Here is a 17,316-nt window from a genome sequence, read left to right on the forward strand (position 1 = left end):
AAAGGTAATAAATCAGAGAAACAACACTATTTTCTCTTTAATAAATACCTCTCCGTCCTATAAGAATATACACTCTTTTCTTTTTAGTTCGTTCCATAAAAATATATATTTTCTAATTTTAAAAAAAATTTTCTCTCTGTGTAATAAGGTGGAACCATTTCTCAACTAATAACTAATTTTATATTAAAACTTATGTCAAATTGAAAGCGAATATTCTTTAGATAAGAAGGGAGTTTGCAGTTATTCCACATTTTCTACTCGGATTTTCATGATTATGACTGAGGTATTTTTGAAAAGTAGAAATGGCTCGTTTTAATTATTAATTTTTGTTAATTTTAAGATATCGTATAGGTGTGTGACACTTTTACCCTATTTTTCTCTGTCTTCAATTCTCTCTCATTCAATGCTTTACCGAACTCACCACCACCCTTTTCTCTACACACTCGAGCCTTTTTCCCCTTCCTCTTTATCCCCTGTTCTCCTCTACCCTCCTTCGCCTCGTCTCCAGGTGCCTTTTTCCTCCTCCTTTTCCTTTTCCCCAACAAATTTCGTGTTTAAATTAGCTTAATTTGCTTCTGTATTTATGTTTGTAGGAAATGGTGTGCGCTTTCATAGACGCCTTTGCACCAGAGATGCTGAAAACCGCCGCCTTCGCCGCCGACGACTTGTTCGTCGACGAGCTCCTCGACTTCTCTAACGAATTTGAAGAAATGAAGGAGGAGCAGCAGCAACTGGAAGAACCGGAGGAGAAGGAACAGGACCAGAGCAAGACTGCCTCCTCTGTTTTGGAAGAGAAGCTGACGCCGGCGCCGGAAAATAGCCCCGTTTCGACCAACGGCGATTTTGGGTCTCTCCCGGAGAGTGAATTGAGCCTTCCCGTGAGTGAAAGTTTCAATTTTTCGGTTTAATTTTGGGAAAAAAACGTTCTTGAAAAATGAAACTGAAAAAGATGGAGTCTTTTTGCAGGTGGAGGGGTTGGAGAGCTTGGAATGGCTGTCTCATTTTGTGGAGGACTCATTTTCCGACTACTCACTCACCGGAAAACTGCCGCCGAAGCCGGCGGAGAAAGAGTCCGCCGCCGGCGAACAGCTCTGTTTCAGCACTCCAGTACAAACCAAGGCCCGAACCAAGAGGGCCCGAACTGGGTTCGCATTTGGCCCGTTTTGTCGCCTTCATTCACCGAGTCCTCGACGTCCTCCTCGTCCTCGTCCTCCTCGACGACGTCGTTTTCGCCTCCCAACTACCCGTGGGTGGTCAGAGCCAGACCGGCGAGTCCTTTTTAGGCAAGCTAGCCGTTAAGAAGCAGAGGAAGAAACCGGCCGACGGCGGCGCCGCCGCCGCCCAGCCAAGGAGGTGCAGCCATTGCGGCGTTACCAAGACTCCGCAGTGGCGGGCCGGCCCGCTCGGGTCGAAGACTCTTTGCAATGCCTGTGGGGTGAGGTACAAGTCGGGCCGGCTCCTGCCGGAGTACCGGCCCGCATGCAGCCCGACGTTCTCGGTCGAGATGCACTCAAACAACCACCGAAAGTTCTCGAGATGCGGCGCAAAAAGGAGTCGGAGACCGAGCCTGCGGCCCGGCTCAGCCTGCTCCCAATTTTTGAAGATAGGAAAGGAAAAAAAATCAGTTTTAAGGATTAAGGTAGGATTTCAAGAACCCGGTTCGGGTTAACTAGTCCCGTTTGATTAGTGTATATTCTTTTTATGGACCCATGGTTTGGTGAGGTAGGTTACATGGCAATGTAACTGATTAAGAGAGACTTTAAAGTTTTATGTTTTAATGTAATTCCAATCAAGGCCTTAATTGCGTTATTTGGGGTTCTTTTTTAATTTCAATATCCGCAAATATATGCAATTCATTTTGGAAAAACATGCACATTAAATAGAGAAAGGTGTGACTTCTGCTGCTTGCTTTGTGGGCCACTCCTAGTAGCTGTAGCCCTACCTATATAGATACTAATTCGAAGATGGAGTATGATATTGTAATCAAGTGTTGTGATTTGAAATGGAAGTAGGGTGTCCACTATAAGGTGGACACGCCCAATAGCCCCGTCCCAGTTTTTGTCTATAGCCCCAGTTTTGTTATCCATAGCCCCAAAATTCTATTTCCGCCACTATAGTGGACACCTCCAATAGCCCCAAAATTTTTCTCAATTCATTTTTTTAGAGAGTAGTTGTGTGGATAGTGAGTGGATGGATTTTGTGAAAATGGTGAAAAATAAGTAGAGGGGGTGTGGTATTTATAGAGGGGATGGTGGAAAAACGTCAAATTTCTCGTTGCTGGCGAAATCGCCGCGGCGGTTCAATCCACTATAGCCGCCGCGCCTATAGGCGCGGCTATACACCCCTCGGCGCGACATCGCCCCGCACACGGCGATCGCGCGTCCGCCGCGTCTCCCACCCCTCGCCGCTTCCAGCCCGCGGCTATCGACCTTCTCCACTATAATCCGCCGCCCCACCGCCGCGCCTAACCATAGTGGACGCTCTTAAGATTGAAATGTAGAGAAAAAGATGATTAATTAGGCAGAAAAAGTAGTAAAAATGGGAGGGGAGGGCGTTGAAAAGCAAAAGGTAATGAGATAATAAGGGGGTGCACGCCACAAGCTAACAAAGATAGTTCACATGGTTTGGGTGGGGAAGCAAAATGGTGATGGTGTGATTCCTAAGCATTTTGCTTTCCTTACCTTTCTCAATTTCATATCCTCACACTTACTCCTCTTCTCTCTCTCAAATCATTACCCATCATCCTTTATACACACCATCATGGGTCAAATTACTTCCCATCTTATATTAACAACTCTCTATTCTGAGATACGGACGTGTATGGTAAGATAAAGTAATCTTGACACTATAGAGACAGGCCGTGAACTGGGTTTTCGAGAAAAGGACAACCAAACAAGAGATAAGAATAAACATAATCTCTGGTTAGGAGTATACAAGACAACCGAACTGACTATCAATCGATCTCAACAAATTTATGTCATGTCCATAGCAAATAATGTATAGTTTCTATCACATGATAGAGAAGTATGATAAATTACTTTTGGGATGACCAACAATCCAGACATATTTTAGGAGGTTGAATTGGTGTCCCTTGAAGTAGTTGGGAGATGACAATCTTGAATGAAGATGAAAGGTTTTTTTGGCATTACTTATATCGAATATTTGAAATTACTAAATTCAAGATTTGAACTGAAATAGAATAGGGGGTGTTTGGGGGATTACTATTAGAAATTGAATTATCATAAATTTAAAGGCGGTCCAGGTGAAAAAAACCAAAAATGTCGCCCGGTGATCAATACTTATGAATGTTGGTTTGGGGATGTCCAAACATGGTGTTAAATAAAACTGTGGATGTTGATGTGGACCAGGTTTTGTTGGACAATAGGATGTACACTTTCTGCAAGGAATCAAAATATTTTAAATTAAAATATCAAGTTAAATTTTCGATGTATTGCATATGTATACATATATTGTGTATGTGATTGTCTAGCTCATGAGTGTGGCTTCAATCAATTTCATTTTATTTTTTTTTAATTTTAGTAAATTTTATTTTCTTTTGTCAGTGAGAGCCTGAGAGGGATTTTTTATAGTTCAAAAGAAAAGACAAGAAAAAGGTAAAGAGTGTTAGAATTGCAGCAAAGAGAAATTGCTGATAGGTCAGTGGGATCCTATCATAATTTTATTTTAAGGGGTTAATAACATTATTCATTAGGTTCAATACAGGCTATATATATTAGGATTTCAATTAAAAGAATTGCAATATCTTTTAATAGACCACCACTTAAACAATAAAATAAAATAAATGCATACTAAAAAAACAATCCTTCTCTTTTCCATTCGTAATTTCCATTGTTGCCACCCACGACAGTTGCACTTCTCTCATCACTGCAATACCTCCACGGCCAACGTTTTCCGACGAGATGAACATTAACGACACCGGAAAAAGGGACAATGCTCTTAAGAATGACGGATTGAATTTAGACAAACACGAATCTTGAGGTGGATGTAGGCAACTTACTAAATACAAATAAATGAGTTATCTCTCTCCTAGATATTTGCATGTGTGTTCGTCAGGTTTTTGGATACTATGTCAGTAATAAAATGTCTTAGTTTGATATTTTAGTATGTCTATAATTACTAGTTACACTGATATTTTAGTATGTTTATAATTACTAGTTACATTTTTTTTTCTAGTTTAGGTAAGTGGACCGCACACACCAATAATTCATTACATTTCAAGTTTCTCACATTTTTAAAAACATGCAACAAATCTAAACATTGTTATAAATCATAGACGGAAGGGATATTAATTAATTTTGGTACCCTTTTTAAGTACGGGTATCTACCAAGTCGAAAAACAGTCCTATATAATTAATTGTTATTAAAAAAATTAATCACTGGATAATGAGTATAAAATAATCAGCAGGCGATGCCAAATGTGGGATATGATTATTGTCTAAAACAAATATACTTACGCCGTCTGTGATTAATTAAATCGTAAACAATGATTAATGGGTCTGAAGTCAAATGTTTAGATGTTGGTGAAATTAAATAATCGAAAATAAAGGATAGTAAAATGGGTGGTATGATTAAATGTGCTTTACACACCCAACGATCTCAACTCCCGCCCAATATTCAATAATTCAACCAAGTCCAGTCAATCTAGTGAAATTTATAGTTAAAATAATTAGCATTTTGGATATTACAAAATCTATAAAATAATTAGCATTTTGGATATTACAAAATTTTAATTAATTTATTTAGTGGTCGGAATCTCGTCAATGGCGCCTCTCACTTTCAAACAATTATTTTTTTTGTTTTTTGATGTGCAACGTTAATACTAGTATTTAAATTCTAACTATAATGGGTGGGAAGTTTGAAAGTTGTGTAAAATTCAAATGTTATGACACATATATATTCTATTCACGTCACATGAGATATTGTAACTACTCTCTATTGTCTAAGTTCGAAATTGGGTGTCTCAATTGTGAATGAAGTCATGTGAATAACAAGTGGAGTACTCCCTAAATTCCATAGAAACGGAGTCATTTTTATCATTTTAGTACGTTTTATAGTAGTTGAATCATTTTCCTTTTCTCTCTCTTACCTTATTCTCTCTACTTTTTCATATGTCTTATTTTATTATTTTTTATTTAATACATTAACATTTTTTTTAATTTTCCTGCCGAATAGAAATATCTCCACTACTGTAAAACAGAGAAAGTAATACCTAGGTTCAATATTAGATGTCTTATTTGTGATTGACCCAAATTTTAAAAAAATGTTAATAGATGTGAGTCTTATTTTTATATATTCTCAATATATTAAAATAGAGTATTTTTTTCTCTTAGAATAGATATGTTTAATTTCTAAAAAACAAATATTAATACATTCAATTACTTTTTCATTTTTATCATTATTTCAACCATCAGTTTATCTTTTCGTAAATAGATTCAACTGTTTTCTCTCTCTCAATTTAAGACGCTTCTAAGGCCACCCGCAACGCGTCACGCGGTGACGCGGGTGGCCCGTATCCCGTCACTCAGGGACAGGAAGGCGGCGTGACGCGTTGCCGCGCCCCGTCTCGTCCGTAGCCCGTCACCCATCCCGTTCTGCCGTGATGAAACGCGAGACGGCTCGCCACGCGCCGAGGCGACGTGGCGCGCTCCAAGGCCATGCGTGACGCCCACTCGCCGGCCCGCGAGTGGGCATCTCCACGCTGACGCAAAAATTCATTTTTATTAAAATTCGAATTAAATAAAAAATCTAAACGATAATATTACCGTTAATAGCCATTTTTCCTTTTTTCCCCCTTTTTTATTATTTTTTTACTCTATAAATACTCCTAATTCATCCTCATTTCACACACAACTACACATCTATTCTTCCCAAAATCATCTCCATTTTCTTTCCAATTTTCATCTAACATCTCAGCACAAAATATCCGGCGACGGAAACTCCGGAGGTGACGGCTCCGGCGGGTGGGATCTCAACGCGTTCGGCGACTGGGGGAACATGTACAACACATTGGGTGGTTCCAGTTCGTCGACGCCGGGGGGATACCAACCACCCAATTTGATGTTGATGTATATGCCCGTCCCTCCGCGCCCGCGGTATTCGCAGGGATTATCCCAGATTCGGGAGGATTATCCGGTTCAACCCACTCCGGAATAAGGCCGAGGCGGGGGAAGCTCCAGGGCGGAGGCCGAGGCGGGCGAGGAGGAAGAGGATCTAGGCCGGCATCCGTACGGCCCCAAAGAAACGCAGGCGGTGTACAACGCCTGGATCAGCGTCTTGTACGATCACATCGTCGGGAATCAACAACCCCGAAAGTGCTTCTGGGAAAAGGTCACCGAGGCCTGCCACGAGATTAAGCCGAAAAAGACCCGCCGCCGCACATATAAGATGCTCCGCGCTCTCTTTGACCGAGTCGACAGAGAGGTCAAACGATTCTACGCCATCCACAAGAATGAAGCGGCTCATTACCAAAGCGGAGCTGTGGGAGCCGACATTCTGAGGTCAGCTTTGCAGGTCTACTTCGACGACACCAGCAAACAATTCAAATATGTCGATGTTTGGGAGGTCGTCAAGGACGAGGAAAGGTGGGCCGGCGGTGTGCGGTCCAACACGGGCTCGACCTCGAAGCGCACGAAGCACACGACGAGTGGCCAATACTCGTCTGGTGAGGGCGGTTCGGGCAGCGGGCCACAAGAGTTTGCCTCGCAGGAGGTTGAGACCCCGACAGACGATGCCGGGGGGTCCTCCCGTGGGCGCCGTAGGCCGCAAGGGAGAAATGCGGCGAAGGCGGCTAGAGGGAGGAGGGGCCGAGCCAAATCAAGCCAGGCGAGCTCTGGCTCAGGGGGACCCCCCAACTCCCTTATGGCCATGTACATGACCGCCACAATGGCGGTCACTTCCCGCATGACGCCCGCCCAATACCAAGCCTGGCTTAACGGAATTACGTTTATGGCAGCACAACTTGGCATTCCGCCTCCTCACGGCTTTAGTGCATCTCCACCGCATTCGGGGGATGATTCGCCTACATAGTAATTTAAGGGACGGTTTAGTGAAAGCGCGACCTAAAATTTTCTAAAATCTGTCCATAATGTTACCCATTGAGAAAAACGTATGGCTCAAACTGAAAAAGTGGGTTGAAATCCCAAAAACCTAAGGTTTGGCTATTAAACTTTTCTAATATCATTATTGTGACGAGGACAAATCTTTATGTACAGTTTAACTTTCATTAATATTTTAATATAAAATTAATATATAAAATTGAAATTTATTAATATTTTTGAACTTATGATTTTTTATATATATTGTACTCGCTTCGTCCCAGTCAAATATGTCATCTTTTTTTTTACTTTGTCACATTTAAGATGTCCATTTTCTATATTTGGAAATAAATCCACATCTCTTCTCTCCTCAATAAAATATTCATCTATTTTTTTCTCTATATTTACACTACTTAACTCTTTCTAAAATTTCGTGCCATTCAAGAATGTGGACATCTTGAGTGAGAAATGGAAGGAGTATTAAAATTTTTTGACTGAAAGAAATGAGATTTCCGGTAGTAGTTCTCAAATCTTACTATAATACTATAAGCAATTGAATCAATCAAGTCATGCAGATTCCAAAATATCTTGTGAGTTTGGAAGTATTTTATTGTTGTTGAAAGAGAGGACAGCATAGAATGGTTGAAACCTAACAAATAGCCTCTGTTACCCAACCTTTTCTTTCATGGATATGCATTGTTTCCTAACATTTAATAATATGGTTTCCAGTAAAATAGCCACTTATGTAATATGCGATGTGACCAATCTTCATCAATAAGTGCTATCAAGTAAAAAATCTCATATACACTCGAGTGCTTAATTTTTATCCAAATCTTCTACTATCTCTTTTTGTCTTCTCCAAGATATATATTTCATCGAAATAAGCACTGCACATTTCATGGAGTATAAAACTAAATTTTAGAATATTTCTATTTTAAGACATGGATCCCACAATCCACTAACTAGACTTTCACTATTTTTTTTCATTATCTCTCTTACTTTACTCGTTTTTCTTTTCATCTCTCTTACTTTACTCGTTTTTCTTTTCCTCTCTCTTACTTTACTAATTATATTCACTTACTTACCAATTGTGCATTAAAACTCGTGGCGTTTCAAATGTTTCTATTTTTTAAATACGGAGGGAGTATCAATAATAATTTGATAATTTAGTGTTTTATATCATTAAATTGGATTTCAGTTAGGATTGTTTGTTTTCATTTATTTTTATTTTTATTAAGGATAACTTTATTTGCTTACACATCAAGTGGATAATTGTTATACTCCCTCCGTCCCGGGCTACTCGCCCCTTTCCTTTTCGGCACGGAGATTAAGGAATGAGTGTATAGGAAAGTCAAAAATGACGGTTGTAGGTGAAATTTTTTACTAAAAATGGAAAGAGTGCAAGTAACTTGGGACGCCCAAAAAGGAAATAAGTGCGAGTAGTGCGGGACGGATGGAGTAGTATTTTAGAAAATGCAAATTGCAAAAAAAAATAATAATTTTGAAGTTTAGTCAAATTCTATTTTGTCCCATAATTTTGAAAATTAGTAAAAAAAATAGAGTTTGGATTTGTTCTCAATTATTCCGAGGATTTTTTTTGGTGATGGTATAGGGAATTTGGAAGTCGATGTATCTTATTTGGAAATTGAAAAATCATAGGTACACATTGGGGTGGATGAATTAGACAATGTTGTCCATTTATAAAAAAAATTGACATCGTTTGATTGAGAAATGTGAATAATATACTATTCCATAGGTGACTTGTATTTTTGATCATTAAATAATTAAAAATAAATTCAAATTTCATGATTTTTCAGTTGATTCATAATATTGCGGAATAATTAATAATTTGATCAAAATTCATGATTTTTGTAGCTATTTGCCCTTTAAAAATTGTACCTATGAAATAAAATTGTTTTTTTTACCTTTGACTCTAATTTTCCTTTTTGAAACACAAGTCGATCACGTTTATTTTGCAATATATTTATACTCCTACTATTTTAAAATAGTGTTACTACTAATTAAAGATATTAACAAGTAAAAAGATAAGAGCTATTACCAATTTACCGTGCTCTTAAAATAAGTAACTGTGAATGCCACAAGAGTTTCATTTAGGTTAAAATCCTTTCAAAGTCCTCATTTGAGCAAATATATAAATAGGTAAAGTAATAGTACTTTAAAATAAGGCATATTTACCTCTACTATCATGCAACTAAATAAAATAAATAAATAAAAAATTATGCAATTTTTAAAAAGATGTGTTTTTCCCACGAACTTTCAAATTGACAAATAATATCACAAACTTTACTCGAGTTTGCTATTTTCCACCAGTTAATAAATTTTGATTATATTAATGGATTTAAGAACAATGTTGGAGGGTGTGTTTCAAGAAAAACTATCCTCAAATTAAAGATTGAAAACTTGAAACTCTCGAAGTTGTTGTCGAGAAATTATGAAAAAAAATCCGCATCATGATATTATTTGCCGAAATTTTTTCGCCAATGGGAAAAAGTAACAAACTCTGACAAAGTTCATGATATTATTTGCCAATTTGAATGTTTGTGGGAAAAATCCAACTTTTTGAAAGTTCTACGTAATATTAGTACATGTACACAAAATTAATGCCAAACCGTCTGTATTTCACGAGAAATTACATTAATATGAGAAAGAACTCAATACAAGTAGTACTATTAGTTAATATGAATTGGGAAAGTAAGGAAATTGCCATGCAATTTAAAGAAAACATCGCGATCACAAAACAATTGTGATGTTCAAACAAAAACCATTAATAGCTAATATAGGAGAAACATTGAGTCACTTTTCTAGAAGACAAGAGACCTATAGCCAAAAGTCTCATTCCTGAAGGGAAAATAAGGTTGGTTTATATGGCAATCCACGTAACAATGCATGGCATTTTTTGTGTTTAGTGTGGAGGAGAATTTCCTCTGCATCCCCATTCCCAACAATCTCCACCCCCACCACCACCCCATCCTTTACCTCCTCCTCCTCCACCACCACCACCACCACCTCCACCTCCACCTCCACCACCTCCTCCTCCTCCACCTCCACCTCCACCCTTATGACCACCGCCTCCACCTCCCCCGCCTCCGCCTCCACCTCCACCTCCACCTCCACCTCCCCCCTTATGACCACCACCACCCCCACCACCTCCACCTCCATTTCCTCCCCCTCCTCCACCTCCCCCCTTATGACCACCACCACCACCACCTGATCCATGACCACCTCCATTTCCTCCCCCTCCTCCACCTCCCCCCTTATGACCACCACTACCACCACCAGATCCACGGCCATCTCCATTTCCTCCACCATGGCCGCCGCCTCCTCCATTTCCACCGCCACTTCCTTTTCCTCCACCACTACCACCTCCATTACCCTTGCCACCTCCGCTACCTCCTCCACCACCACCGGTCCCTCCTCCATTTCCCCTGCCACCCCCATGTCCTCCCCCTCCCCCATTTCCACTGCCACCTCCTTTTCCTCCTCCACCACCACTTCCACCTCCCCCGTGCCCGCTACCTCCTCCACCTCCTTGCCCTCCACCATTACCACTTCCTTTCCCTCCCCCACAACTTCCTCCATTATTCCCTCCTCCTCCTCCCCCACCACCATTACCTCTTCCCGATCCCTTTCCACCCGGATGTCTCTTCCTATGCCCTCCTTTTCCACTCTCACCCCCACCTCCTCCAGTGCCACCGCCGCCACCACCACCACCACCACCTCCTCCACCATTATGGCCTCCACTACCACCCCCACCTCCTCCTCCACCGCTATGGCCTCCACTACCACCGCCACCGCCTCCTCCATTGCCGCCACCGCCACCGCCTCCTCCATTGCCGCCGCCACCGCCGCCTCCACCTCCACCACCACCACCACCACCTCCACCGCCATGGCCACCATTCCCCATCTCATGCTTACTATCAACCAAAGTCGAATTCATTATCCGTGCATGACCACCAACATCATCATCCAACACCCGCCTCATAAAAGCTTCAACACCCACACCATTTTCATCGCCACCACAAACCAAGTAAGGACTCAACACAACACAAAAACAAAAACAAAAACAAACACAAACAAGTAACCCGTAACCCATTTCCCTCTGTTTGTCGAATGCTCTCCTTCTTGCACTATATATAGGACAATTTCTATCTCTCACTGGCTAAAAGGGACAAGTAGATTTCTTCCAAATCAATTTTGTCCCCACTCTCGCTATCTCAACTAAGCCAATGCTCACTCAAAGCTATACCATCTCAAAACTAAACCTCTTAACACTAATTATCACAATCAAGTTTTGCAATACCTTATACTCAATATACTCTAATTACTTTACTTATCTTATTACTATCCACTTTTTAAATATTTTTTGTATTTTACTATGACCAAATGAATAACTTTTCTTTTGCAATAAACTTCTAGAGAAGTAATAATTCACTCAAAAATTAAAAGTCTGACCATTTATAGATTGGCAAAACAAATCACCTTTACAGTACATTAGTGGATTGTACATACTTTTAATTAAAACGATTTTTTGTACAAAAAGACTAAAATAAAGCAGCTGGATTATTTCAGTTGATAAAAGGATACTAGCATTGGTTCGTAGCATTCGACGCATGTTTTTTTTTTCATTTTTATTTATTATGTCAATATCAATAGTAAGAACATCCACAGCACAGGGGACGCTTGAGGCGTCGGGGCGACGGGGCGGGAGGAGGGACGTAAGGGAGAGAATCTACTCGTTGCGAGCTCAGTGCAGCGCGGTGGGAGATGGGGGTGGTTTAGTGTATTTATGTTTTTTTAATTTCAATTATTATTACTATTAATTGCATTTATTATTAATTTGTGCATTTATGCGTTTTAAACTTCAATTATTAATATTATTAATTAATATTAATTGTGTAACCATATCTTATTAATTATGCATTTATTTTTGAAATTATGAATTTCATTGTAATAATACAATTAATTATTATTCAAAACGTGTTTTGAATAAAAATGTCAATTATATTGATGTGACACACGGGGGTAGATGGCGTCCATTGTGCGAGTTGTGGCCCAACGCAAAAAAAGAAGAGAATAGTAACATGGCAGAGAGTTATGGTGGAAGGACATCTATTGTGGATGCTCTAAACAACATTTTTGAGATATAAACAAATTTAAGGTTAACCATTGTGTGTCCCTTTACTTTAAGTTACTGCTAATTTATTTTTTTTGAAATTTATAAAAAAGAATTTTTTTTATATAGTTTAATCATTAATAATATATATTCCTATCCTAATTTACCAATAAAAGTTTTATTTGACACGAATTAAACTGTATAAGTGGAAAAAGTTGTGAAAATATCATCCTCATTTTTAAACACGGAGTATTAATTTTATAATTTTAATATGAATGAAAATTAGGTTCCCCAAACAGCCATTGAATTTCCAAGTAATTCTTTTAACCCTCAATTACGCCTATAACTTTATTACTTAAAAAGTAAAAAAGTATATGGAGAGATTAGGTATTGTATGATTGGATTTGAAGGCGTGGGTTTTAATTCATTGCCAAATGAGAATAGAGTTAGAAGAAAAGTGATAAAACATGTGACTAGAAGGTAGGATTTGGTCCACTCTCAATACTGTCGATCGAGTACATTCTTTCTCATCTACAAATTTATTCTTAAATTTAATTAAACGTACGATTATTTATCTTAATCGACTCATCTTGGTTTAAAAAAAATTATGAAAAAAGTCAATGGAATATAAATCGTATTTTTATATGTAAGTATGTTATAGTCAATAAAATGTAAGTGAGAGAAGTTAGTAGACTTATCATAATTGACTCATCTTTGTTTTTAAAAATTAAAGAAGAATTAATGAAAAAAGTTAGTGAAATATGATTTATATGTATATTGTATAATAAAATGAAATATAAATTATAAAAGTAAGTGAAACTATGAGTCATATTTTCATTACTCATCCTTTCCCGTCGTCTGACATAAAAAAATAAGTATAAACTATATCTTTAATATCACTAAATTCGAGCTAAGCCCAACCTATAATTTTAGAATGATCCTTGAACAAATTAAGTTAAATAAGTCGATAATTAGATATTTTAGGACTATTAATAATGTCTTTTAAATAGAGATGATGATGCGCTACACTCGTCTTATGATATATACTCCTATATTATATGTACATTATTTCAATGAACACGAATGATATTAAAGGATCCTGAAATTAACCATGTTATTATGGATTTATAGTGTTGTCCAGTTGTGACTCACAAATTTTGTCAGAGTGCACTCCAGATAATTCCAATATGGAGGTTTTCTTGAATTTATATTAATGACTACTAAGTTGAGTGTAATAATTATCTCCCATGTGAACCATTGTTTCAAAATTTCCTTTCCCTTTTCTTCAAGCAATTGCAACCAAAATCTTGATTTTCAATGCAACCCAATACCCATCATTTATTTAGATATTTTTAGAAAGTACATGTGGAAATAACAGAAATAAGTGTTGGAAAGAGATCCCGAGTATCTACAAAATCAAAGGAGAATATTACGTATTGAATGAAGAAGATTACGGAGTATCTCTACCGCTAATTAGGGAGATTTAATTGGGAGAATATCTTACCTTGTATAATCCTTTTCTAGCCTATATATCTTGTATAAAACCATTGTGAATAAGTAGCAATAAAAATTACCAAATTCTACATGGCATCCGAGCAGGTTTGGCTCAGAAAAATATCATCATAGCCCTAGCCCCAAACATACAACTCTCGGCCAGAACGGCGAGAACCAACCAATCAAGATGACCGATGAAAATAAAGACGGAATCGAACCAATTGCCGAAAAAATCAGATCGAGCAAGAGCGTTACCGTGGCCTTCAAGCTTAATGGATCGAATTACTCACTGTGGGCTCGCCTAATGAAGGTGGCCATTGGCGGTACCGTCACATTACGGGCATCCCAACTCCACCAAAAATGGGAGAGAAGGGATACACCGATTGGGAGGAGATAGACTTAATAGTCTTCTCGTGGATCATCGACAACATGGAGACGCATATCATAGCCGACTTTGCGCATCATCAGACGGCGAAATCCTTGTGGGATACGCTCGCCGTGACGTTCGCAAGCTCGGCAGATTCGTACCTAATTTACGACCTGCGAGAGAAAGCAAGTAGAGTCATCCAGGGAGACTCAAGTTTAGAGGCCTATTGGAGTAAACTCCATGGGCTATGGATGGACATCGACCGATGCCCACATAGGACGGTCGATTGCTGCGACAAGGGTGTCTCACAATATTGAAGCATTAAGTCAGAATTAAGGTTGTTCAAATTCCTTACCGGATTACATGAGAGATACAATTGGGTCAGACGTGAGATCCTCAAGGAGGATCCGTATCCCTCAGTCGATGAAGCATACGGGTGGGTGAAACGGGAGGCAGCTCGATTGAAAATCATGTCACCGGCGTCCGAATCTCCCCCCGTCGCTGCTGGAATCGACTCATCATCGGGAGTAGGGTTCGGCTTTGGAGCCAGAGACCACCGCCAGTCGCAGCCTCAACACCGCAGCCAACCACCGCCGCCACGCCAGAACGCCACCCGCCGGGGAAACGCTAAACCAGACAAGTCAAAGCTTTGGTGTTCCCATTGTGGAATGCACAAACACACTAAAGACACATGCTTTCAATTGATCGGGTACCCCGACTGGTGGGAGGAGGAGAAATCGGCCAAGGCGAGAATGGCGATTGGGGAAGGCGGACGAAATGGAGATGGAGCAGGGGCAGAAGGAAACCGAGAGGCAGTGCAGGAACGGAAGCCCGAAGCCGGAGGCCTCCAAACCGGCGGAGGGAGACGCGGCGACGGCGGAGGAGGAAGGACGGGAGAGGCGATGGTAGCATCGCTGAAGCTGGGAAGCGGCGAGGAAGGAGGTAATGGGCTGGGGGAGTCGAACCCTAGCCCAAATACTAAACCCTTTCAATTAAATCCTCCAACTTTCCCGAATTTGCAATTTAGTCCCCAGATTTTGCATGCTCAGGAAATTAAGCCCCAGACAAAGGAAATCTCCAATTTTGACCCCCAGACTAGGAGAATTTCCGATTTTGACCCCATTTTATGTGAAAATTCATTTGCTCCCTTAGAGAACTTGTCATATGCCTTTGAAACCCGAAATTGTGATGAAGTTGATGATACCGGGTGGATTTTTGATTGTGGTGCCACGGATACTATGACCTTTGATAAAAGAGACTTTGTGAAGTTTTACGAAACCCATAAATCACATATTCAGACAGCCAATGGGGGGTTAACTCCAGTTGAGGGGGCAGGGACTATAGAAATATTCCCAAATGTGCAAATTACGAACTGTCTATATGTGCCGAATTTATCTCAGAAATTGATGTCTATTAGTCACGTGACTAAAGAGCTAAACTGTACCCTACTGATGCAACCGAACTTTTGTCTCTTACAGGATATCCGGACGGGGAAGATTATTGGACGTGGCACTGAACGCCGAGGACTCTATTTTGTAGATGAGATCGCTCGACACGATGGTACGGCGATGCTTGCTCACGGACCCACCAATCAGGAGACTTGGCTCTGGCACCGAAGAATGGGTCATACTTCTCCGGGTTATTTGAAAACTTTATTTCCCAAACTTTTTGTTCCGAAGAATTTTTCTTGTGAATCGTGTGTTTTGGCCAAGAGCCACCGTAACTCTTTTAAACCCAATGATACACGTGTTGACACTGCTTTCTCTTTAATACATTCTGATGTGTGGGGCCCGGCACCTATTGGTTCCGGATTTAAATATTTTGTGATATTTGTTGATGATTGCAGTAGGGCTACATGGGTATATTTTATGAAACATAAGTCAGAAGTTGTTGAGAAATTTACTATGTTTTATAAAATGGTCCAAACCCAATTCCAAACAAACATTAGGATCCTACGGTCAGATAACGGGGGGGAATTTGTTAACAATTCTATGTCTCAGTTCTTTAGGGATAACGGGTTGGTCCACCAAACTTCATGTCCTCACACACCAGAACAAAACGGGGTAGCGGAAAGGAAAAATATGATCATCCTTGAAATGACTAGAGCACTCCTCTTTGATTCCAAAGTCCCACCAATTTTTTGGCCTGAAGCAGTTGCTACGTCAGTATACCTTCTTAACCGCCTTCCCACAAAAACACTACATCGGAAAACACCCTTGGACCATCTAGCTACCTTAACCCAAATACCTGCAGCCTTGTCCCTACCACCAAAAATCTTCGGTTGCACCGTCTACGTTCACATCCCAAAACAAGAAAGAACCAAATTTTCTCCATGTGCAATTAAGTGTGTATTTATGGGGTACGGGATTACTCAGAAGGGCTATCGTTGCTATGACCCTAAAGCTAGGAAAATGATCACTACCATGAATTGCAACTTCCTCGAAACAGAATTCTTTTACCACCTTGGGACTCAGGGGGAGAGTGAGAGACAGGGGGAGACCCAAGAAAACGACTCCCTTCGGTGGCATGTGCCGAGTCACTTTGATATGGGACCACCAGAGCAAGTTGGTACCATTCATGAGTCGAATTTGTCTACAGAGATGGGCTCTTCAGCGCTTCCGCTGCGATCCTCTGATCCAACCGAACCGGAATCCGAGGTAAACTCTGGCACACCTTCTGAGGATACGACTGTTATTCCTAACCCCCCTGATACAGAAGAAGACACCACTATTGATCAAGACACAGGACAGTATGTACTTCCGCCGCGCAGTACAAGAGGAGTTCCTCCCAAGAGATACTCACCGGAAAGAATAGGAAGGAGAAATAGGTACTCAATAGCAAGTTTTGCTGACGCAAACATCTCTAAAATGGCGAGGGCATTCTAGGCTGCATTGTACGAGGAGGAGATACCTCGGACCTTTGAAGAAGCTATAAAACTCAAACATTGGAAGGAAGCAATGATGGTTGAAATGAAAGCCTTGCAGAGGAATCACACATGGGAGATCAGTTCACTACCCGAAGGGAAGCATACCGTAGGGTGCAGATGGGTCTTCACCATCAAGAGGAGACCGGATGGAAGTATTGAACGGTATAAAGCTCGACTGGTGGCGAAAGGATACACTCAAACTCAAGGTATTGACTATTCTGAGACTTTCTCTCCAGTTGCCAAAATGAACACTGTAAGAGTACTTCTATCCATAGCGGCAAATAAAGACTGGCCCCTCCATCAGTATGATGTCACTAATGCTTTCCTCCATGGAGAATTG

The 17,316-nt window shown here is 40.3% G+C and overlaps 1 pseudogene; it reads left to right on the forward strand.

Annotated features, from left to right (window-relative positions):
• The first annotated feature begins 361 nt into the window (after window positions 1–361).
• On the forward strand, window positions 362–1,638 carry LOC121790154 (annotated as a pseudogene).
• Window positions 1,639–17,316: the final 15,678 nt, after the last annotated feature.

Source organism: Salvia splendens, unplaced genomic scaffold (genome assembly GCF_004379255.2).
Source record: "Salvia splendens isolate huo1 unplaced genomic scaffold, SspV2 ctg426, whole genome shotgun sequence".
Classification (NCBI taxonomy): domain Eukaryota; kingdom Viridiplantae; phylum Streptophyta; class Magnoliopsida; order Lamiales; family Lamiaceae; genus Salvia; species Salvia splendens.